Source organism: Kogia breviceps, chromosome 14 (assembly GCF_026419965.1).
Source record: "Kogia breviceps isolate mKogBre1 chromosome 14, mKogBre1 haplotype 1, whole genome shotgun sequence".
NCBI lineage: Eukaryota > Metazoa > Chordata > Mammalia > Artiodactyla > Physeteridae > Kogia > Kogia breviceps.
Window position 1 is genome coordinate 3,938,209 of NC_081323.1, and position 23,044 is coordinate 3,961,252.

Genomic DNA, 23,044 nt, shown 5'->3' on the forward strand with positions numbered 1-23,044 from the left:
TCCCTCCTTCCCTCCCTTCTTCCTTCCTTCCCCCTTCTTTCCTCCCTTCCTTCCTCCCCTCCTCTCTTCCTTCCTCCCTTTCCTCCTCTCCACCTTCCTTCCTTCCTTTCTTGCTTTCCTCCTTCCTTCCCTCCCTCCCTCCTTCCTTCCTTCCTTCCTTTTCTTTCCTTTCTATTTTTTTTCCCTTTTATTTTGAGCCATGTGGATTAAAGGCTCTTGGTGCCCCAGCCAGGCACCAGGCCTGTGTCTCTGAGGTGGGAGAACCAACCTCAAGACACTAGTCCACAAGAGACCTCCCAGCTCCACGTAATATCGGACAGCGAAAATCTCCCAGAGATCTCCATCTCAACACCAAGACCCAGCTTCACTCAAGGACCAGCAACGAACAGTACTGGACACCCTATGCCCAACAAAGAGCAAGACAGGTCTACAGCCCCATCCATTAGCAGAGAGGCTGCCTAAAATCATAATAAGGCTACCAACATCCCCAAACACACCACCAGACGTGGACCTGCCCACCAGAAAGACAAGATCCAGCCTCATCCACCAGAACAGAGGCACTAGACCCCCAACCAGAGAACCTACTCAACCCACTGAACCAACCTTAGCCACTGGGGACAGCCACCAAAAACAACGGGAACTACGAACCTGCAGCATGCAAAAAGGAGACCCCAAACACAGTAAGATAAGCGAAATGAGAAGACAGAAAAACACACAACAGATGAAGGAGCAAGATGAAAAGACACCAGACCTAACAAATGAAGAGGAAAGAGGCAGTCTACCCGAAAAAGAATTCAGAATAATGATAGTAAAGATGATTCAAAATCTTGGAAATAGAATAGACAAATTGCAAGAAACAGTTAACAAGGATCTAGAAGAAATAAAGAGGAAGCAAGCAACGATAAGCAACACAACAAATGAAATGAAAAATACTCTAGATGGGATCAATAGCAGAATAACTGAGGCAGAAGGACGGATAAGTGACCTGGAAGATAAAATAGTGGAAATAACTACCGCAGAGCAGAAGAAAGAAAAAAGAATGAAAAGAACTGAGGACAGTCTCAGAGACCTCTGGGACAACATTAAATGCACCAACATTCAAATTATAGGGGTCCCAGAAGAAGAAGAGAAAAAGAAAGGGACTGAGAAAATATTTGAAGAGATTATAGTTGAAAACTTCCCTAATATAGGAGAGGAAATAGTCAATCAAGTCCAGGAAGCACAGAGAGTCCCATACAGGATAAACCCAAGGAGAAACACACCAAGACACATAATAATCAAACTGTCAAAAATTAAATACAAAGAAAACATATTAAAAGCAGCAAGGGAAAAACAACAAATAACACACAAGGGAATCCCCATAAGGTTAACAGCTGATCTTTCAGCAGAAACTCTACAAGCCAGAAGGGAGTGGCAGGACATATTTAAAGTGATGAAGGAAAAAAACCTACAACCAAGATTACTCTACCCAGCAAGGATCTCATTCAGATTTGATGGAGAAATTAAAACCTTTACAGACAAGCAAAAGCTGAGAGAGTTCAGCACCACCAAACCAGCTCTACAACAAATCCTAAAGGAACTTCTCTAGGCAAGAAACACAAGAGAAGGAAAAGACCTACAAGAACAACCCGAAACAATTAAGTAAATGGTAATAGGAACATACATATCGATAATTACCTTAAATGTAAATGGATTAAATGCTCCCACCAAAAGACACAGACTGGCTGAATGGATACAAAAACAAGACCCATATATATGTTGTCTACAAGAGACCCACTTCAAACCTAGGGACACATACAGACTGAAAGTAAAGGGATGGAAAAAGATATTCCATGCAAATGGAAATCAGAAGAAAGCTGGAGTAGCAATTCTCATATCAGACAAAATAGACTTTAAAATAAGACTATTACAAGAGACAAAGAAGGACACTACATAATGATCAAGGGATCAATCCAAGAAGAAGATATAACAATTGTAAATATTTATGCACCCAACATAGGAGCACCTCAATACATAAGGCAAATACTAACAGCCTTAAAAGGGGAAATCGACAGTAACACAATTATAGTAGGGAACTTTAACACCCCACTTTCACCAATGGACAGATCATCCAAAATGAAAATAAATAAGGAAACACAAGCTTTAAATGATACATTACACAAGATGGACTTAATTGATATTTATAGGACATTCCATCCAAAAACAACAGAATACACATTTTTCTCAAGTGCTCATGGAACATTCTCCAGGATCGATCATATATTGGGTCACAAATCTAGCCTTGGCAAATTTAAGAAAACTGAAATCGTATCAAGTATCTTTTCCGACCACAATGCTATGAGACTAGATATCAATTACAGGAAAAGATCTGTTAAAAATACAAACACATGGAAGCTAAACAATACACTACTTAATAACGAAGTGATCACTGAAGAAATCAAAGAGGAAATCAAAAAATACTTAGAAACAAATGACAATGGAGACACGACGACCCAAAACCTATGGGATACAGCAAAAGCAGTTCTAAGAGGGAAGTTTATAGCAATACAATCATACCTTAAAAAACAGGAAACGGGCTTCCCTGGTGGCGCAGTGGTTGAGAATCCGCCTGCCGATGCAGGGGTCACGGGTTCGTGCCCTGGTCCGGGAAGATCCCACATGCCGCGGAGCAACTAAGCCGTGAGCTATGGCCGCTAGGCCTGCGCGTCCGGAGCCTGTGCTCCGCAACGGGAGAGGCCACAGCAGTGAGAGGCCCGCATACCGCAAAAAAAAAAAAAAAAACAGGAAACATCTCGAATAAACAACCTAACTATGCACTTAAAGCAATTAGAGAAAGAAGAACAAAAAAACCCCAAATTTAGCAGACGGAAAGAAATCATAAAGATCAGATCAGAAATAAATGAAAAAGAAGTGAAGGAAACAATAGCAAAGATCAATAAAACTAAAAGCTGGTTCTTTGAGAAGATAAATAAAATTGATAAACCATTAGCCAGACTCATCAAGAATAAAAGGGGGAAGACTCAAATCAATAGAATTAGAAATGAAAAAGGAGAAGTAACAACTGACACTGCAGAAATACAAAAGATTATTAGAGATTACTACAAGCAACTGTATGCCAATAAAATGGACACCCTGGAAGAAATGGACAAATTCTTAGAAATGCACAATCTGCCGAGACTGAACCAGGAAGAAAGAGAAAATATGAACAGACCAATCACAAGCACTGAAATTGAAACTGTGATTAAAAATCTTCCAACAAACAAAAGCCCAGGACCAGATGGCTTCACAGTTGAATTCTATCAAACATTTAGAGAGGAGCTAAAACCTATCCTTCTCAAACTCTTCCAAAAGATAGCAGAGGGAGGAACACTCCCAAACTCATTCTATGAGGCCACCATCACCCTGATACCAAAACCAGACAAAGACGTCACAAAGAAAGAAAACTACAGGCCAATATCACTGATGAACATAGATGCAAAAATCCTCAACAAAATGCTAGCAAACAGAATCCAACAGCACATCAAAAGGATCATACACCATGATCAAGTGGGGTTTATTCTAGGAATGCAAGGATTCTTCAATATACGCAAATCAATCAACGTGATACACCATATCAACAAACTGAAGGAGAAAAACCATATGATCATCTCAATAGATGCAGAGAAAGCTTTCGACAAAATTCAACACCCATTTATGATAAAAACCCTGCAGAAAGTAGGCATAGAGGGAACTTTCCTCAACATAATAAAGGCCATATATGACAAACCCACAGCTAGCATCGTTCTCAATGGTGAAAAACTGAAACCATTTCCACTAAGATCAGGAACAAGACAAGGTTGCCCACTCTCACCACTCTTATTCAACCTAGTTTTGGAAGTTCTAGCCACAGCAATCAGAGAAAAAAAAGGAATCCAAATCGGAAAAGAAGAAGTAAAGCTGTCACTGTTTGCAGATGACATGATACTCTACATAGAGAATCCTAAGGATGCTACCAGAAAACTACTAGAGCTAATCAATGAATTTGGTAAAGTTGCAGGATACAAAATTAATGCACAGAAATCTCTGGCATTCTTATACACTAATGATGAAAAATCTGACAGTGAAATTAAAAAAACACTCCCATTTACCATTGCAACAAAAAGAATAAAATACCTAGGAATAAACCTACCTAAGAAGACAAAAGACTTGTATGCAGAAAACTATAAGACACTGATGAAAGAAATTAAAGATGATACAGATAGGTGGAGAAATATACCATGTTCTTGGATTGGAAGAATCAACATTGTGAAAATGACTCTACTATCCAAAGCAATCTACAGATTCAATGCAATCCCTATCAAATTACCACTGGCATTTTTTACAGAACTAGAACAAAACATTTCACAATTTGTATGGAAACACAAAAGACCCCAAATAGCCAAAGCAATCTTGAGAACGAAAAATGGAGCTGGAGGAATCAGGCTCCCTGACTTCAGACTCTACTACAAGGCTACAGTAATCTAGACAGTATGGTACTGGCACAAAAACAGAAATATAGATCAATGGAACAGGATAGAAAGCCCAGAGATAAACCCACACACATATGGTCACCTTATCTTTGATAAAGGAGGGAAGGATATACAGTGGAGAAAAGACAGCCTCTTCAATAAGTGGTGCTGGGAAAACTGGACAGCTACCTGTAAAAGTATGAAATTAGAACACTCCCTAACACCACACACAAAAATAAACTCAAAATGGGTTAAAGACCTAAATGTAAGGCCAGACACTATCAAACTCTTAGAGGAAAACATAGGCAGAACACTCTGTGACATAAATCACAGCAAGATCCTTTTTGACCCACCTCCTAGAGAAATGGAAATAAAAACAAAAATAAACAAATGGGACCTAATGAAAGTTAAAAGCTTTTGCACAGCAAAGGATACCATAAACAAGATGAAAAGACAACCCTCAGAATGGGAGAAAATATTTGCAAATGAAGCAACTGACAAAGGATTAATATCCAAAATTTATAAGCAACTCAGGTAGCTCAATAACAAAAAAACAAACAACCCAATCCAAAAATGGGCAGAAGAACTAAATAGACATTTCTCCAAAGAAGATATACAGATTGCCAACAAACACATGAAAGAATGCTCAACATCATTAATCATTAGAGAAATGCAAATCAAAACTACAATGAGATATCATCTCACACCGGTCAGATTGGCCATCATCAAAAACTCTAGAAACAATAAATGCTGGAGAGGGTGTGGAGAAAAGGGAACCCTCTGGCACTGCTGGTGGGAATGTAAATTGATACAGCCACTATGGAGAACAGTATGGAGGTTCCTTAAAAAACTACAAATAGAACTACCATACGACCCAGCAATCCCACTACTGGGCATATACCCTGAGAAAACCATAATTCAAAAAGACTCATGTACCAAAATGTTCATTGCAGCTCTATTTACAATAGCCAGGACATGGAAGCAACCTAAGTGTCCATCAACAGATGAATGGATAAAGAAGATGTGGCACATATATACAATGGAATATTACTCAGCCATAAAAAGAAATGAAACTGAGTTATTTATAATGAGGTGGATGGACCTGGAGTCTGTCATACAGAGTGAAGTAAGTCAGAAGGAGAAAAACAAATACCGTATGCTAACACATATATATGGACTCTAAGGGAAAAAAATGTCATGAAGAGATTAGTGGTAGGACAGGAATAAAACACAGACTTACTAGAGCATGGACTTGAGTATATGGGGAGGGGGAAGGGTGGGCTGTGATGAAGTGGGAGAGTGGCAGGGACATATATACACTACCAAATGTAAATTAGATAGCTAGTGGGAAGCTGCCACATAGCACAGGGAGATCACCTCTGTGCTTTGTGACCACCTAGAGGGGTGGGATAGGGAGGGTGGGAGAGAGGGTGATGCAAGAGGGAAGAGATATGGGAACATATGTATATGTATAACTGATTCACTTTGTTGTAAAGGAAAAACTAACACACTATTGTAAAACAGTTATACTCTAATAAAGATGTTTAAAAAAAAAAATAGAAAAAGACTCACACAAATAGGCCCAACAGATTTTAACAAAGGTTCAAAAGCAATTTGGTGGCGGGAGGGTAACCTTTTGAACAAATGGTGCTGGATTAATTGACATACATAGACAGAAAAAAAACCTCAACTAAACCTCACACCTTACCTATACAAACATTAACTCTAAATGTGAAACAAGCTTAAATGGAAACTGTACAACTATAAAGCTCTAGAAAAAAAAAATAGGAGAAAATCTTCAGAATCTAGGGCACAGGAAAGAGTTCTCAGACTTGATGCCAAAAGCATGAGCCATAGGAGGAAAAATGTATAAACTGGAGCGCATCAAAATTAAAAATATTTGCTCTACAAGAGCCCCTGCTTTGAAGAGGATGAAAACACCAGCTACAGACCAGGAGAAAATATTCGTAAACCATATATCTCACCAGGGACTCGGATCTAGAGTATGAAAACTTAAGATTAAAAAAAATTCAAACTACACTCCAATATAAAATTAAAAATTAAAAAAATTCCACAACAATCCAATCAGAAAATGAGCAACAACATGAAGAGACACATCGCCAAAGATATACAGATGGAAACAAGCACATGAAAAGACGTTCGGCACCAGTAACCATCAGAGGAACGCAGGTGAAAACCACAGCAACACAGCAGCTGTAACTGCACACCCATCAGAACGGCGGAAGTGAAAAATAGTGATAACGCCAAGAGCAGGCGAGGATGTGGGAACATGAGATGAATAGCTGGTGTGGATATGAAGTGGAAAAGGCCATTCTGGAAAAAAAGGCCATTCTGAAAAAATTATAGGCAGTTTCTTTAAAAAAAAAAAAAAAATTAAACATGCCACTACAGTTCAACCCAGGAATTACACTCCTGGCCTTTTATTCCAGAGAAACGAAAACTTAAGTTCACACGGGAGCCTGTACACAAATGTTCATGGTAGCTTTATGTGTAATAGCTGAAAATTGGAATCAGCCCTGATGTCCTTCAACAGATAAAGAGTTAAACCAGCTGTGGAACATATATATTATAGAATATACTCACATAGAACAATTTTGATGAATCTCCAGAGAATTATGCTGCATGAAAAGAATCCAGACCCAAAGGCCACACACTGTAACTTCATTTATATAACATTCTTCTTTTTTTCTATATTTTATTTTATTTTTTCCATTTTTTAAAATTGACATGTAGTTGATGTATAATCATATATATAAATTACAGGTGTACAATACAGTGATTCACGATTTTTAAAGGTTATACTTCATTTAGTTGTTATAAAATATTGGTTATATTCCCTGAGTTGTACAATATATCTTTGTAGCTTATTTTATACCCAATAGTTTGTACCTCTTAATCCCCTACCCCTATACTGACCCTCCCCCTTCCCTCTCCCCACTGGTAACCACTAGTTTGTTCTCTGTGAGTCTGCTTCTTTTTTGTTTTATTCACTAGTTTGTTGTGTTTTTCAGATTCTACATATACATGATATCATACACTATTTGTCTTTCTCTGTCTGACATTTCACTCAGCGTAATGCCCTCCAAGCCCATCCATGTTGCTGCAAATGGCAAAATTTCATTATTTTTATGGCTGAGTAATATCCCATTGTATATATATGTACCAAATCTTCTTTATCCATTCATCCAATGTCCATTGATGGACATTTAGGTTGCTTCTATGTCTTGGCTATTGTAAATAACGCTGCTATGAACATTGGGGTGTGTGGATCTTTTATAATTAGTGTTTTTGTTTCTTTCCAATATATACCCAGGGGTAGAATGGCTGGGTCATATGGTAGTTCTATTTTTTTCATTTATATAACATTCTTGAAATGACAAATTATGGAACTGGAGAACAGATGAAAGGTTACCAGGGGTTGAGAGGAAGAGAGCTGGAGGGAAGTGGGTGTAGCCATGAGAGAAACCTGTGGTGATGGAAATAGTTTGTATCTCGACTGTATCAATACGCAGGCTGTGATTTGCAAGATGTTACCATGGAGGGCACTGGGTAAAAGGTACATGGGCTCTCTCTGGATTATTTCTTACAACTGCATGTGAATCTACAATTATCTCAAAACAAAAAAGCCTAATAGGGGCTTCCCTGGTGGCGCAGTTGTTGAGAGTCCGTCTGCCGATGCAGGGGACACGGGTTCGCGCCCCCGTCCGGGAAGATCCCACATGCCGCGGAGCGGCTGGGCCCGTGAGCCACGGCCGCTGAGCCTGCGCGTCCGGAGCCTGTGCTCCGCAACGGGAGGGGCCACAACAGTGAGAGGCCCGCGTACCGCAAAAAAAAAAAAAAAAAAAAAAAAAAAAAAAAAAAAAATCCTAATAAATAAATAAATAAAAAGAGAGAACACTGAAACAGGAAACAACCTTAACAGTGTGTGAGTCCATGTTATTTACTGCAGCATCTAGAGTTGACCTAAAAAGTACGTCCCTAGGCCTGGGCTGCCCTTGGAGAAACACTGACTCAACACACATCATTTTCCTTGGCTTTGTTTTCTTTGGGTCCACTCATTTGTCCTCAGGTACCTTTACATCAGAACACATTTTACATCACCGCCATATATGGAGAGGCTCCGCCATTGTATGATGCAAATAATCATAATGAAAATACAACGATAGCAAAGAAGACCCTCAAAGACCTCTCACTTGGTTGCAAGTCAAAGCAGGGAAAAGGTTGCCTACGGATGCCCCCAGCGGACTCTGCAGAGATTCCTGAACGCAACCATTCACATCACCAACCATTCAACCATCTCTGCCGAGCCACACCCAGAAGGATGGAATACCCAGACCTCGGAGACGAGACCTGTCTTTGAACCTGTGCTCTGCTCCTTTCAAACTCTATAACTTTGTAAATTATCTTTTAAAGCAATGTAAAACATCATTTTTTTTTTTTTTTTGCCACGCTGCGTGGCTTGCAGGATCTTGGTTCCCCAACCAGGGATTGAACCCCGGCCCACAGCAGTGAAAGCCCCGTGTCCTAACCACTGGTGCGCCAGGGAATTCCCAAACTCTATGACTTTGAATAAGTCACCTTGACTTTCCAAGCCGTGTTTTCCTTCTTTAAAGGGTGGGGTTCATGTCCACTTGTTCAAAGGACTAGACTACCCGTGAATGTATGGGTGGTAGGCATTCCACGTTGGGTTTTTCCCCCGTAATCACACACAGACCTCCCCACCTCCTTCCACTGTCTTGGTTCTCTGCTTACATGCTTGTGGTTTCTACCAGGAGAGAGGCCTCTGGCTGATACCCGTTTGCCCCTCCTGGTGGCCTCATTTCCTCTTGGCAACTAGGCAGTGATTATTTAGGTTTGGGGAGGTTCCCCTCCCCCGACTTCCTGGTCAAAGTAAAACTGAGGAAGCAACCCTTCATCTCTTGGCTTCTCAAAATCTTCCCACAGCCCCCAAGCCTTCTGCAGAAGCTAAACACTTGCTCTGATGAATATCAGTCTTGCGATCCCAAAAGCTTGCCCTTAGCCGGGGCAATAGAATTAGGGTAGCTAACAAGCACATTATTTTAAACTGGCCCTGACGTTTATTCTGCTTTTCCCAGTCAGCTGATGTTATCGGTTTTCTAAGCTGCATCCTGTCTCCCCTTGCATTCTGGCAGATAACATCTCTGCTTTCATTCTCACAGAAAGATTTGCTACGGGAACAGAGAAGCAAGCCACCTCTCAGAATATGGGCTCCAGGGCTTATCTGACAGACCCTCCAGCTCTTAGCTATTTTGGATGAAGGGAAGCCAAATATATGTATAAATACGTGGTTCAGGGTCCAGGGTCCCTTGTAAATCTCGTTGAAAAATGCTACCCTTGGGTGGTTGATCAGTAGAGCTGCTAAAAATAGTGTCGCTATCAAATACCTTGATATTTAGATTATACTGTATGTTGTATTTTGCTAACCCTTGGGCTAATAGAACGGATGTTTCTAACCGATTCACACCTTCAGTTTAATTAGGTCCATCACTGAAAAAAAAAAAAATAACTGCTTATAAAGCAACGAATTTCCTTATAGGTTGTTCTGTGGTCAGTAGAACACGGACTGTGGACTCAGTTTCTGACGGCCATTATGATTTGCAGTAAATATTCCGACAAAAATAACAGTTATGATAGGCACACAAGACAATTACTGAACTGGGTCAGGCCCAGTTCTACGTAGCATTTTCTTTTTAACTGCGCGCTTGAAGATAAATATATCATTAAGAGCACAATGTAAAAAAGAGTTGTTGTTGTTTTTAACTAGGATCTTCTTTAGACTTATCTTGTGGAGTATGTTACATACCTTGATGAAGAGAGATGTACTTGCAGCCAGTGGTGCTCAGATTCAAACACGAATGACCTGGCCTGAAAGTGGGGAGACATCCATGGCCCCAGAAGAGACACGTGGGCAGGTGCCCCAGAGCGGAGAGGCGCTGACCCAGCCCTCCTTCCACTCTGTTTGCTGAGACGGCAGTCTCGGGCATGCTCTCCGGTCCCTACCGTGCAGGCAGCATCTCAGAGGACAGAGGCGTCTTCCCTGCATCTTAGAAAATAAAATAAAAGAGGATGGCCTCCCAGGGCTTGGCCTTTGAGTCAACGCCGGGTTTAACTGAGAAAAGCACCATTTTGAACCACCTGGCAGAGATGCAAGCAGAGACGAAACCTGGGCTGGCTCAGAAATAGGAAGTCAATTCTTTTCTACACATCACTTAATGTCACAGTAGCCACGCTTAGAAAACAGGAAGAGAGAGAGCAGAGAAGGGGAAGAAAATAGAGCCTCAGCTGAGGCCTTTAGTAATTGTGACTATTGATCTAGCAACCCGTCCACCGAGCCTGCTGCCGGGAAATGAAGGTGTGGCACCCCGTGCATCAGAGATACGGATGTTCTGTGGAGGCTGGTAAGTATCAGAGCCAGTTTGGTCATTTTCCTGGAGGTGCGGTTGGAAGGAACAGCAGCAGAGCCTCCCCGCGTATTAACGCTGGAGGTTCCCGAGGGCCCAGATTGAGCATTTCCACTGCAGGTGATGATGGGGAGAAGCCTCACGAGGATATCTGTGATGCCGGCTTTATTTAAAATGTCAATATTTTGTTCATTATGGAATTGTTTGCATTAATTCTTATTTTCAAGATATTGCACGAAAATACTGTCTCGATGACTCAGTTTGGGATACCCCTAAATTCTGCATCCATGGTAAGTCCTCTGTCTCCCCACCCTAGTTCCTGCCCTGCTCTGACTTTGGAAGGAGCAAACACAGGAGTGATGGAACATGAAAAGGTACAATAAGTACAATCCATAAACATGTAAAAATACAACATATCAGAATTCAATACATAAATAAAAAGAATTATTCTCAATGGTGGAGGTTGAGAGGCAAACTGAATCTCTAAGCCACATAGAAAACAAACTTATGGTTACCAAAGGGGAAAGGGTGGGAAGGGATAAATTAGGAGTTTGGGATTGACAGATATTCACCACTATATATAAAACAAACGACAAGGACCTACTGTAGAGCACAGAGAACTATATTCAAGATGTTGTAATAACCTATAATGGAAAAGAATCTGAAAAAGAATACATATATACAAACATAAATATAAAAAACGGAATCACTTAGCTGTATACCTGAAACGAATGCAACATTGTAAATCAACTCTACTTCAATTTTAAAATATTGCAGCTACTATTGTGGTGATCATTATACACGTGGCAATGTATACAAATATTGAATCTTTATAAAACTCATATAATGTTATATGTGAATTACATCTCAATAAAAAAGATAATCTGAGCTCTTAAAAATAAATATATAAAATAAAATATTGCAGCTATTGGTATTGTAAAAAAAAAAAAAAAAAAAGGAATCTCTAAGCCAGAAGATGAGAGAATCAAAAGAAATATGTTTGGGGGTGACTCAGGGCAGAGACCAGATGCAAAACTGGCCATGTAGACTGGTGGTGCATTAACTCGTTTAGGCCAGTTTCCTGTTGCTTTAAAATACGCCATTTATTTTCACTGGGGAGAAGAATGCTTCCATACCCCACTTTGCCATCAATAACATCCAGCTGGTCATGTATCTAAGCCTCCTGTTGAGCTAGATTGGGTTTGGGGAGGAATTTTATCTGGCTGAGCGAGCTGGTCTTTGGAAGAACAAAATGATGTGGGTTCACGTGGCTTCCACGCGCCCCCCCCCCCCATACACCCCGCATCAACGCTCAGGCACCTCCCTGGCTGTCTGAGCCACCAGGCATGCAAGAGGTCACAGATCGCGTGCAGGTAAGAATGGGAAAGAGACAGACACAGAGCCAGAGGCAACGCCTCAACAGGGTCACATGACCATACCTCCCATGTCCCTTCCCCTCCCCGGGGACCCTCCGACACCCCCAGAACCCAGCACCGACACCAGCATCCGTTCCAATTTATTTACCTACACCTCCCCCATTGCTAACTATCATAGAACCACGCCTGGCCATAACATATAAGCAAAGCATCCTGGGAGTCCAGGGGAAGAGGGTCTGGGGAGACTTTCTGGAGGTAACAGGTGGGCTGGCTGTTGCAGGATGCATAAGAATTTGCTGGGCAGGAACACCAGCAAGAAGCAAGCTGGGAGGCTTGAAAATGCACCAAGGTCAAAGGCGTGTGAGTGCTCGGCTGTCCCTGAAAGGGAGAGAGGGGGCCACAGGGCAGCCATGGACAAGGGCATGGAGAGGAGGAGACCAGAAATAGGGTCTGGTACCAACTAAAGGCCAAACTCTCATGCTGAAGAGCTGGGCCTTCCCCTGGAGTGGGGTAAAACTCCCAGGAGCAGAGAGCTATGGAAAGGAATGCAGAAAGGGCTGACCCGGGCCGGCCACCTCTCTCCAGGACCTGGGACAGATGTTTCCCCAGGCTTAACCAAGGAAACCCTCAGGAATGAATGTCTCTATATCTGAAAAGGACTTTGATTTGCCTTTTTTGCTCCCAAGTTACAGTGTGAATGCACTTCATTAAGATAAATTAATGAGAAAGTTTTCCTGTACAAAAGCTACTTTACAAAAAAAGGGGGCTTCCCTGGTGGTGCAGTGGTTAAGAATCCACCTGCCAATGCAGGGCACACGAGTTCGAGCCCTGGTCCGGGAAGATTCCACGTGCCACGGAGCGACGAAGCCCGTGAGCCACAACTACTGAGCCTGCGCTCTAGAGCCCACGGGCCATAACTACTGAGCCCACGTGCCACAACTACTGAAGCCCACACGCCTAGAGCCCGTGCTCCTCAGCAAGAGAAGCCACTGCAATGAAAAGCCCACGCACCGCAACGAATAGTAGCCCCCGCTCGCCGCAACTAGAGAAAGCCCATGCGCAGCAATGAAGACCCAACGCAGCCAAAAATAAATAAATAAATAAATAAATCCTTTGGAGTTAATTGAAAATACATATATCAATGGATGATTATATAACAAAATGTGACATATCTATGCCATGGGTATCATCAGGCAATAAAAAGAGAATGAAGTTCTGACACCTGCTAAGATGTGGATGGACCCCAGAACTGCTATGCTGAGTGACAGACGCCAGACACCAAAGACCACATATTGTCTGATTCCGTGTATATGAAATGTCCAGAAGAGACAAATCTGTAGAGACAGACGGCAGATTTGTAGTTCCCTAGGGCTGGGGGTAGGGAGGGGAGTGACTGCTAATGGGTGCGGAGGTTATTTGGAGGGTGGTGGAATGTTCTGGAATTCGATCATTGGGATGAGTGCACAACTTTGCGAATACACTAAAAATCACTAACTCATAGACTTTAGAAAGAAAACTTTATGGTACGTGAATTATATCTCCAGATAATAAATAATCACTCCCCTTCCAATTGTTCTAAGCACTGTCATATAAATCAAGTCTCCAGAGCAGGCAGCAGATAACCAACCCACTGAGCATGTGACAAGAGTCAACAAAGACAGAAAAAAGTCATTTCCAAATGATTGTGAACTTGCCTTCTTGGGCCATTTTTCCCCTCAAGGAAACAAACAAAAAAGGTATTTCACTCTCTTGTTAAAAGCAAGGCTCATTTGGCAAAATTGCAGTCTGTAATGACTGTTCTTTACAGCGAGGCCCTTAGGTGCAGCTAAAAGGAAAGGCAGCAAAGCCAGGACAGAGAGGACGGACCCTCCCTGAGGGTCCGAGGGAGACCAGGCGGGAAGAGCAATGCACGTAAAGTGGGTGCTGGGTGGCCCTTGCACCCCTCGACACACATTCCTGTCCAGAAGCTGGGACCAGGGCGAGTAGAATGACCCCCCGCCCTTGGGGTTCAGCCCCCAGAACCTTCCCCAGCGCCCAAATATGCAGTCACATGGCAGAAAGCCACGGGGGTGGGGCGGCTGCCCCTGGCACCCTTCTTGTAACTCTGAGAGCAGCCACCTGCCTCACCCAGGACTCGGCACGAGGGTGAGTCCGTGCAGGAAATCTGGGGCCCGGCGACCCGGCTCAGCTTCGCCAGCAAGCAGGGCGCCGAGAAGTGCTTCTCGGAGCCTCGGGTGAGTCAGATCAGAAGTTCCTGCAAGGCGACTGTCTCCGGGCTGGTCCCCAGGTGCGGGCTCTCTCCCCACATCCTGCTACCTGCCCTCCTCTCCCTGCCCTCCGAGGGCCTCTGCAAAGCCTTGAACTGGGCCTAGAACAGCATCAGGATCCCCAAAGCTGTGTTAAATGAACGGAAATGAACAGATGTGTTTGTTTGCTGTTTGTTTGTTTCAACTCTTGTACATCCAGTGGGACAATTTGTGAAGAACGGAGAGCACGAAAGACCGATCAGAACAGACAATCATGCTTCTCCTCTGGACTCTCCTGAGACGGACCCTCACAGCACATCTCTTGTCCTTCTCGGGTTACCTGTCCCATGGGTCTTAAGTGATTGTTTGGGCATCCCTCTGTGTCCTCTGCCCCGCTGCACAATGTCAGCCCAAGGTCAATATCTGCTGAGTGACAAGCCCGATGAAACTTCTCTGGCCTTGAGCCAAACCCAGATCTTGCACTGAGGGACTTAGACACCTACCAGGCAAGTGGGACCTGCCCGGCTTGGAAAACCGCGGAGGCTCCGAGCTCATCAAATGCAAAGTGTGTCACGGTGGGCTTCACGGGGGGAGGCAGGGGAACACACACTCAGATTTTCATTTAAACCCCTTCCCTCTTTGGGTTCGGTTCCCCTTAACGTCCTCATTGTCAAAAGAGGTTTGTAATCACGATCCACGTGTAATGAGAAATGAGGTTGACCTGTGGAGTCCCTGTAGAAAGGAGCACTCCAGGGACGTGTGACAATATCCCTAAAGCTGTTGTTCTCATTTCTGTGCAGATAGAAAAGTGTCCCCCACCCCCAAGTGTAATCGCAAGAGTGGTCCGTGCAATTATCTGCCGGCACGTCCTCAGGGCCACTTCAACCATGTTTTTATTTAAAACATGATGCATCCAGCCGGATTTTGATTATCCATGATAATGGGGGGGTCAAGGTTCAGCTGAATAATTGAAATGGAAACTTTATTCCCACCGAGAGCCTCCCTCACCTCCACCTCCTGCCTTCATCCAGGTGAGGAGGGAGACGCTGTTGGATTGTGGAAGGGGTGCCAGCATGGGAGTCTCCCGCTGGGCCAGTCCTCCTGCCGGAACTCTGCCACCGGGTTTCTGGGGGACCTCGCACAGTGCCCCCCTTTCGGCAGAGTGGTGAAGTGAAGGAGCTGCGCCACCACGTGCCTGAAGCCGCATCCCCCAAAAGCTGCACATCATCTTCATCTATATTTCTTCAAGTCGACCTGCTTTTCCTCATTTAATTGCTTGCAAGCCGTAATCATAGTTGATGTGGTCATGATATACTTTTGTAATATCCATTAAAAGAACTACCTGGGTAGTCACTTTTTTAAAAGATATATATATATCAGAAAATACCCCTTGACCCTCACTTGACTCCTAGAACAGAAACCCAGCATTCGGGGAAAGACTGGAAATCCAAATAACGTCTGGAATTCAGTTACAGTCACGCATCAACGTCCACCTTCTCCATAATGACACACGCCCCGTGTGTGTGTAAGAGGCTCACGATATGGGGGCAAAGGGACACGAGAACTCCCTGTGCTAATTTTGCAACTTTCCTGTAAACCTAAAATGATACCAAGATAAAAAGTTTATTGAGGGCTTCCCTGGTGGTGCAGTGGTTGAGAATCCGCCTGCCGATGCGGGGGAAGCGGGTTCGTGCCCCGGTCCGGGAAGATCCCACGTGCCGCGGAGCGACTGGGCCCGTGAGCCGTGGCCGCTGAGCCTGTGCGTCCGGAGCCTGCGCTCCGCAATGGGAGAGGCCACAACAGTGAGAGGCCCGCGTACCACAATTAAAAAAAAAAAAAAAAAAAGTCAGGCAGTGAGGCTCAGGCATGCTTCACGTCGTGTTGACTCCCTCCTGTTCTCGTGGGGTCCAGCTGTGCCCTGTTTGGCCCCGAGGGGAAGCACTCGGACACTGCGGGTCTGGAGCCAGTGCATGTGTTCTCTGGAGGAGGGGCGTGGGGCAGGGAGCCAAGCGGGGACAAACTCAGGAACAGGGTCCGCAGGAGCCGCTCAGCTTGCTGGGCTGGGGATGCCGCTGACAGCCAAGCGGGATCTGGATTGAACTGTCCGCCCACCGACGGCTCCAATCCAGTGACCTACCTTCACCCCCAGGCCCCTCGCAAACCCCACGCTCCTCTCCGTGACCGGAGGGCTGGCTTTCAAACACAGCATCCCATCCACGCACGCCCACTCTAGTTTCAACGCCATGACGTTGAACGCCATGACTGCCTGCGTGGTCCAGAGGGCGCTGGCCTCTGTCCCACTCTGTGGCCCCATCCCAAACCCCACTGCTTCTTGTTTTGCAGCCCAGCCCGCCCTGGCCTCTCAGCTCCTACACTCCTGCCCTGTAGGGGCCCCGCAGGAGCTACACCCGGGCCTGGGGTGTTCCTTCCTTTCCTCTGCACCTCATGGCTTTGCAGCAAACTTAGCTCTCAAGTCCTCCAGGAAGCCTGAGAGGATGTCCGTGCCACCATGCTTAGCCGTTCACCCGAGCTGCTCTCTTCGGCAGACGAGAGAGAGGGGCTGGGGCAGTCCCTCCCCGTCATCATTCCGTGGGCTAAGCGCCTCTCTTGGCGAGCACCTCCCAGCACATGGGGTTCTGTTGGCACCAACATTTGAGGCCACCCCTGTAAACCGTAAAAGCACAAATCCCAAAGCATCTCAGTTAAAACTGTTGCCAATCTCCATAGAGACCTTTCGAAAAGAACGCACCCCCTCCAGAAAGTCCGTGCCCAGGAGCCAGGTTTCAATCCTCTCCTTTAATCCTCCCCTGGCAGGGGTCTCCTCAGCCAAATCTCAGAGTAGGGGCTTTAAGGGCACCTGGGGTTGTACCCAGGCTCCATTCTCACTGGTTGTGGGCAAGTTACTTGACCTTTCAAAGCCTCTGTGTGTTCCTCTGACCGGCAGGGACAATAGTAATACCAGGCACCTGGGAGAATTAAGTCCAAGGTGCCCCCCACAGCGGGGTGGACCTCCAACCCCAGTCAGTGTTAATGAGAGCCCTTACTGCTGTGATTACTCTCTCATCAGCAGTGACCGGTCCTGGGCATCTTGGAGGGAGGATCCCAGAAAGAGAGGCCGCCTCTTCCTCCCCACAGGGAGCCTGGAGGAGCCCCGGGAAAGGGTATCCCGGGAGACAGGAGCCGTGTGTCTCGCTGGGCGTGCAAAGATCAAGGTGGCAAGTCACACACACATCAGTGTGCCCCCCCTGCCTCACGCATCCTCCTCCACACGAGCCCCCTCGCATCCTCCGCCACGCCACAGAGCACGTGGGCGTGTTTGTTCACGCACACACATGCCTCCTGCCCCAGGCCACATGCGCCCCGTGAACGTAGACCTCCCGGGGCCCCCACAGCGCTCAGCCCGGTACACCTGCCCCAACCAGAAACCCAGGACGGCGGGGGGCTGTGCTCGTGGCCTCCCACCCAGGTACACACTGCCGGGCGGGCCCAGTGTATCTGCATATAATATGCCCGTGTTGACACAGCCGTTCCCATCTCTGCACAGAGCGCTTCCGAGCTAACCTGTTATCACTGCTCCTCTGAAGCCTGGTTTTCCTCGGCATTCATGCTGCTTACCCACCCACTGCCAGAAAGTACTAGGCAGTGAGACGGGCCGGGAGCTGAGTCTGAGCGCCTGGCAAGTCACACCAGCATCCCTGGGCTTCAGCTTCTCCCCTGGACAACGAATTTCATCACACCTCCCCCTGGGCAGAACCAAGGAGACTTTCCCGCACGTGAGATGTTAGTACGTGCCTGGCGCTGAGGGCACAGGCTGCCTTATCCTCCTCATCAGAGCCCGGGAAGAAAGTCGGATGGAGAACTCACCCCAACTCTTCCCAGATCAAGTTTCTGAGTGTCACGAGGGGGTGCCCTGCGTTACGGATACTATATTTATAGAAAATATATAAAAATGCAGGATGCCTTGAAAAAGAATATATATATATTCTTTTGCAGATATGTATATATTTGCAGGTAGATATATATATTCTTATGCAGATATATATATATCTGCATCACTGTGCTGTACACCTGAAACCAACATGATATTGTAAATCAACTATACTTTAATTGAAAATTTTGCAATTTTTGGAACTATACTTCAAAAAAAAGGCGAGGGGCTTCCCTGGTGGCGCAGTGGTTGAGAGTCCGCCTGCCGATGCAGGGGACGCGGGTTCGTGCCCCGGTCCGGGAAGATCCCACGTGCCGCGGAGCGGCTGGGCCCGTGAGCCATGGCTGCTGAGCCTGCGCGTCCGGAGCCTGTGCTCCGCAATGGGAGAGGCCACAACAAGTGAGAGGCCTGCGTACTGCAAAAAAAAAAAAAAAAAAAAAAAAAAAAGGCGGGATGCCTAGTTAAATTTGAGTCTCGAAGAAACAATGAATAATACGCTAGTAAAAGTATGTGCCGTGCAATCCGTATACTACGAGTATCCATACGGTCCCTGAAATCCAAATTCAGCTGGGTGTCCTTTACTTTATCTGACAGCCCCACCTGGGACCCCAGGCCCACTGGCTTCTATTATCACTAATATCCTGTTTTCTCCCAGCTTTTAGCTAAGCCCAGGTTTTATTTCCTAAACGTCCAGCTTCCCCACGTAGGATAGGAAGGAGGGCCGAGGTTCCACGTGAGGTAAACTGAGAATTGCCAAGGGGAGAGACAAGGGGAGGGAGAACACATGTTTCCAAATTTAGTTAAACATCGAAAACCTGTTCCTCGTTGGTTTCTGCCGGGGACTTGGGTGGTTACCATCGTGGATGCGAGGCCACGTTTCCTGTGGCGAGGGGCACGTGTGTTTGCATCAACAGACCCCATTTCTAGGAATCTCCCCAGGATGTGAGGCCCTCGGCGGTCATAGAGGAAGGGGGTGGGCAGGGAGGCCCTGTGGGCAGGGCTGCTTGGGAGTGAGGGGCCCTGGAGAGCCCTCACCCCATGTGGGATAAGCGCCTCCGCCCCGGACTTTTGTCTAGCTTCCCCATCGTATTGTAGACAACCGGGCCCATCCCAGAACCAGAGGCGCTCACTTGCCTAATTGCTGACCTTCGCGGTGGGGTCCAGAGGGAAGGAACGGAGCTCAGGGGCTTCTACTTTTCACTCAGAGTCACCGGCAAATGGGCACGAAACCAGCAGGGAGGCCGCCTGCTCAGGACCCTGCAGTCCATCCCTCCAATGGGCTGAGCTTGGGCTCTTCCACTGGGGTCCCTGTACTTCCAGAAGGGGTCAGGGACCACCCCTGTAGACACTACGAGTAAACAGGTGCCTCGCCCAGGAGGGAGTGAGCATAGAATTCTCCTTAAAGAGTTCTCTGAGGGGGAAGGGTTATTTTACAGTAAGATCGATGGATCTGCTAGGAAAGGCAATGCCAAATGTTTGTGTTTTGAAAATAAATGCAAAAAATAACATACGTAGGACTGCGGGTCCTCCTCCATCAGGAGGTGATAGGGACAGCGGCAGCCTCCCTGGGCGTTACAAGGATTAGATAAAGAGATGCAGGCAAAGCCCTCCCTCCCAAGCACAGCACTGGACAGACATAGTCAGACCTTCTCTGATCACAATTAGGAGATTGAGATCTCTTCAACTGGTCTCGTATATCAGACCTCCCTGTGCATAAAGAAGTTACAAAGCAGCAGAAGGACTCCAGGCTTTCAGCACTGGGGGAAGCTTTCACTTGATTTTCGAATGACATCATCTGGTCACGTCTCAAACAGACGGCAAGAGCCTGAAGGTCCCCTGCCTTGTCTAACGTGCCCAGATGGGCACCCGTCTTGTACATTTGTGGCCACAGACATGGCTGACCCGGAAGACCCCAGAGATTCCCATTACCGATGGAATTCCCATTACCCAGCCACTGGCTGACCACCCAACGGCCCCTGCCAGCTGAACACAGGTGCTCCCAGCCCAGAAGAATCCCGCTGTGGATGCTAAAGAGGTCCCGGTAGAGGATGTGACGGGCCCGCGTCCAGGGAGCTTGGTGTTCTCACCCAGACACACGCAGCTCAGGTTGGGTGGGTTCAGGATCCCTGAGTCGTCTGCCTGAATAGAAAGATAGAACCCAATCTCTGGACGCAACACCCAAGGTCAGCGTCCTGCCTGCTCACAGTCTCTCGGTGGTCCTGACCTTCCTGCTTAAGAACTTCCCCAACTCAGTGATGGTAATCCTTCTTGCCGACCTGAAAATGGACTTTCCCGATGGCCACCGGAGATCATCTACACACTTTGCGTTTCTCCACTCAACGGAGAGGCCAGCCACATGCCCTGGGGACTCTCCCTGCCCCCTCAATGGGTTGTTCAGGTGCCTGTCTTGGATGGACCAACCAAGAACAACCCATGGGCTAAACGAGGACCACACACAGGCCTCAACACACAGCTCTGAGCACCTAGCTGTCAACAACTGTGTCTGACTGTAGGGCCATGGGGGGATATTGTGAATAATTTAAGAGAGCCTAAGGGATGTGTCCTCTCATTAGGGGCCGGGATGTATTCTCCCTTTCTTATTGACCTAATAATTGTGGCAAATGTACAAAGACAGTTGCCTCAACAGTTCGACTACCACTCGACCCACTGTTTCTCATTCTGGCCTCTTGCCCGAGCCGCTGTTATCCTGTTATCACCTCGGAGAGTGAGACACCCTGCTCACAACAATCCCTGCGTTTAAACGGCTCTTCCAATGTACAGCCCGGGCTCTGAAATATGAATAGGCGTTTGCAGGGTAATTAGCCTCGCACGCAATTTCAGCCAACATCTGATCAACCCCAGCTCCATAATGAGCTCCTACTAAAATACTACACTTCGTCTTAACTACTTTGGGAGATAGTCCCTGTTTATGAAATATACTTTGTCAACATCAGCCCAGTTTGGAGATTAGGGAGCCCCGTCCTTCTTCTTTGTGGTGGTAGAGTTGTCTCCAAAGCCATTTTTTTTATTCCAAACCATGATCCAACATCTTTTTTTCCCAATTTCAGCTTCACACAGCCTTTCCTTTTCGAAAAACAAAGCCTAACAATTGCAATTCTCCCTTGGCCAGTGGCCAGACATCCAAGGGCTGAAGCCAGGAGATTAACGGATACACCCGGAGAGGGCAAGGTCAGAGACCGGAACTTTCTGGACCCATGTTTGTGTTGGAGACCAGACCCCAAGGCCCGAGAGCGCCCATACATGAGGATCGACACCTCCCGGTGTGAATGACATACTGAGGGCCTTCAGAACCTGCGGATGAGACACGCCTGTGACATTAATTAATGCCAGGCAAAATGTAACAGCAGATCTTGGAGACTAAAAATAGACCTATGCCAACTGATTCATCCCCTGACTGCACAGAATTCGGAGCTTTTTTATCTGCTTCTCTTCTCCACGTACGGTACATTATGGTCTTTCTCCTTTCCCTCCATCTTTGTCGTTCTTCTTTCGTTTCTCTCCTTCTGGTCGAGAGAGGCTGAAACCTTCCAGAGGAGATGTCCCCGCTCGGCTCCCCTCCGACCCACAAACACGCATAATAAGCAAGGGAATCATTTCTTTTCCCGGCCCACATGGTGGTGAGCTATGTAATTTGTCCTTAATATTTTCCATGCGGATGTTTCTGCCTGTTGTCTCACACACAGAACTCTATAGCTTCGCTTCCGATTACAGTCCATTCTATTTTAAACTTTGTTGATTTCTACCGGGAAGGAAGCCTATTTCATACAGATTAGCTGGACAGCTGGGTCTGATTGCTTCTGATTACCGGGCTTGGGGCCACTGGGGAGACAGGTTTCCCAAAGCCCCTTGGATGGAGAACCGTCCCATAGGGTCCCAGAGGACCCACTTTGGGGTCAGTGCTCACTGGAGGGAAGAAGGTCAGTAGCCTTAGTTGGAAATCAACAGGTCAAGCCAAAGGCAGGGTCAGACCTTAGTCCACACCTCAGGCTCGGGAGGCTGTGCTGAGAGGTGAAGGGGGGCCCTGAGAAACCCCCTCGTTCCAAAGGTCTCACGGGGACCTGAGCGGGGGCTTGTGTCAGAGAAAAGCGCGTGTCTTTGGAAGGAAGCGTCCATCATGCTTGCCTGAGAGAATCACTCAGGAGGCAACAGACAAGGCTCAGTGATTCAGATCCCTTCATCTGGCCTTGCCTCCCAGACCTCCAGGTGCATAAAGAAATCACAAAGACCTCTCTCACCTTGAAGTGGTCAGTCCACAGGCAGGTGGAGGCTGCCGCGCTCTCCCGAGAACCGGTGGCTCCGATGAGGCAGGAGAATTCTCCCTGTCCGTCCCATCTCTGCCTTTGCTTCTCTTTATGCCTTCTCTAGAGGAAAGCGAATGCCGCAAGTTTTTGTTAATTGTGTGTGTGGAGGGTGCTGCGTGTCGGGGTGCCGGGGCGACGGGGGTGGCAGAGGGCCCCCGGGGGGTAGGGCTGCCGCCTGCCCTGGTGTGGGCTCGGGTTTAATGGCCGATGCTGGGGATACGGCTTGCCAGCCGATGCTCAGC

General features: G+C 46.4%; 1 protein-coding gene across 3 annotated transcripts in view; it reads right to left on the reverse strand.

Moving 5' to 3' along the window:
* Positions 1–22,818, reverse strand: part of ZNF831 (zinc finger protein 831) — a 123,420-nt gene extending 100,602 nt beyond the window's left edge. For 2 of the 3 annotated variants that reach the window (XM_067012648.1, XM_067012649.1), the window contains exons 1-2: positions 22,737–22,818; positions 10,333–10,572 (exon numbers count right to left, since the gene is read on the reverse strand). The gene's annotated coding sequence lies outside the window, so the exon portion shown is untranslated. The remainder of the gene's footprint in view (positions 1–10,332; positions 10,573–22,736) is intronic. The other variant, XM_067012650.1, reaches the window with a different exon arrangement.
* Positions 22,819–23,044: the final 226 nt, after the last annotated feature.